The sequence below is a fragment of the Echinops telfairi genome, unplaced genomic scaffold (assembly GCF_000313985.2).
Source record: "Echinops telfairi isolate 266 unplaced genomic scaffold, ASM31398v2 ScPeMD7_7472;HRSCAF=8510, whole genome shotgun sequence".
In the NCBI taxonomy this organism is placed as follows: domain Eukaryota; kingdom Metazoa; phylum Chordata; class Mammalia; order Afrosoricida; family Tenrecidae; genus Echinops; species Echinops telfairi.
Window position 1 is genome coordinate 1,897,791 of NW_022111376.1, and position 2,673 is coordinate 1,900,463.

A 2,673-nucleotide genomic window follows, 5' to 3' on the forward strand; every position below is an offset into this window, starting at 1 on the left:
CTGGGCTGGGCTGGGCGGCCAGGGTGGGGCACAGCTATGTAACTCCTGTCTGACGGAGGTGCGCATGCGCAGGCCCACAGGGCAGTACGTGAGTGCTGGGAGGTGGGGCCTCGTGAGGCGCCGCCTTGCGCGCACCTCCCCCTGTGTGCAGGTGGCCGTCTGCCCAGGGGCTCTTTTTGGGTGGGCACACTGGGGGACGCCGGGGCTGCTGCGGGGGGCGGGGGACCTTCCGGGGGCATCTCAGTCTCTCCCCCATCGCTGTGGGGCTGCCTGGCGGGAAACCATTGCGCAGGCGCACCCCCACGGTCTATCTGCGCAGGCGCAGGGGTCCGTAAAGCCTGAGGAGAGGGGCGGGGCCAGCGAGGGTGCGTCAGTCTCCCCCGAACGGTCGGCAAGCTCAGACGGATGGCAGCGGTGGGCTCCAAAAGACAGCCCCCTCGCTATGACTTGGAACAGCCCGAGCCGGACGACAGGGAATCCATGGCCAGAGGCTCTGGTGACCCCGAGGGTGCCCGCGAGCCCCCTGGCGCAGCCGCAGGAGCCCGGCCCAGCCCCAGCGCGACGGGCCCCGAGCTAGCACCCGTGGACGCCACCCCGCCGGCGACCCGCCTGCTGCACCAGTATCCTACCAGGGGACCCGTGGACGGACGTGGGGGGCCGGGGCGGAGGGGTGTGGTGGGGGAGGGGCAGCTTCGCCCGGTGTCCCTTAACTGGCCTCAGCACCCTGAGGGCGCCCTTCTGCTCCTCGCGGGAGGCCTGGCTGGCCTGCGAGGCCCTGGCCCCGGAAACCGCTCCTGGGGGACCCGTGCACGTGGAGATCGAGGTTTTCCGCAGCCTGGTGACCATGTGAGTGCGGGGCGCATGTGGGCGGGCGGACGGACAGACAGTGGGAGGGGGGCGCGGTAGGGACACCAAGCGAGCCCTGTTTTTCTCTGCAGCCACCTGTCCTCCCAGAACCCGCGCCTCCTGAGACTGAGCATCCTCCGCTGCCGGGGCAAGCTCGCCACCACCAGGCAGGCCTTGCTGCGCCTCCCGCCCGCGGCTCGCCAACAAGCCCCCTCGCAGGGAAGGCAGATGAGGCACCGTCGCCCTGGGCGTCCCCTCGGCTCCCCATGGACGTTTCGCCAAAGAATAAAGCCCCATTCTAGCTGACTTCTGTGTGTCTTTGTCCCACGCCTTCCAGCGCCAGGGTGTCCCACCCCACCCCCAGGGGCAGGGTTGCATCCAGAGTAGCCCGGATGTGCTCTGCACCTGCGGCCTGCTGCCAAGCTCCTGCGCTTGCCTGAGGGTCAGAGGAGAGCAGCCTCTGACAACCGAAGGGTCTGTAGGCCCAGTGGTATGGTTATGACATAGGAAGATGACAGTCAAGTCAAAGAGAATAGGAACGATAAGAGAGATTAAATGTAGGAGTCAGGCACATTTTATGGTAGCATGCTCACCTCAGCCCCTCCTGGTGGTCCACGTGGAAGTGGGAGAGAAGCGAGGCTGTCTTTACTATCTTGGGATATTTACAGGTGGCCAAAAGACATGTATGTTCCATCGTTACATGTGTTACAAGGTGGGTGGCATCAACAGTCAGGTCCCTGAGCTCACAGGTGAGGAAACCTCAGCCCTGCATTGGGGGAAGGTGTGAGTGGGGCAGGGTGACAGGGTGGGAAGAGGCAGCAACAGGGTGTCTGCTCCTGTAGGGACCTAAAATCAACCCTGTGCTCACTTTAAGGCAGCATAGCTGGTCAGGGGGTATCGCTGGGAATAATATTTGAAGCAGGATGATGTATTTGGGATTATCTCTGACTCACCAAGGTGGTGGCTCTCCTCCCAGGGAATGCTAGCTTTCCAGATTCTCTCTGTTATAAACTGGGGAATATAGTCCTCACCATATGTCCCTCAGTGTTAGTTTCCCACCCACGAGGCTCAGCGCTAACATTTTGGGAGTGACGAATTTCACTTTGCAAATGGAGTTTGGGCTCTGGGACCACGCTCCCGGTCAATGGCAGCTCAGAGAGGTTCCCTCCACTCTTTGACCCGCTCCTGCGCCCGCTTGGCCGTGCTGCTAGTTCTCAGGCCACAGGTCACCACGTGTGGGCGTGCAGTCCCATGACCTTGTCCGTATTCGGTTCTGGGCCCCAGCGCCGCTTCCACGCTTCCCTAAAACAGCATGTACTCTTTTTGAGACTAGGCGTCGCGTTATCTCATGCAAAGCCAAGAACCAAGGTATTAGCCCCGCAAGAAACGTTTCACAAGCATCCTGGATGGGGCAGGGGAGAAGGGCGCAGAGCAACATCTGTGCCATCAACGCCATGGGGAGCATGGTGGGCTAAAGATTCTGCTCAGGTAGCCAGGTAGGGAGTTGTCCCTCTCTGTGCCAAGGCGCCCCTACAGGAGATTGCTCCAGGGAATCAGGCGAGCCTAGCCAGCCATAGGGTTTGGAGTGCAGGTTACACTCATGTTCCCAGCCAGGAAGGGGTTGTGCACCTAGATGGGCGGTACACCTGAATTGGCGCATCTAGGTCAGGTGAATTTGATTCAGCCAATGGGGTCGACCAGTACCATCGACCACGCCACCCAACTAGGAGGTGGGGGAGGGGACGGCCTGGAAAGCCAGAAGTTTTCTCTCGGGAGTTCTGTCTCCCAGAGGCTCAGACATACAGTCCATCGCTGCCAGGCTGCAAA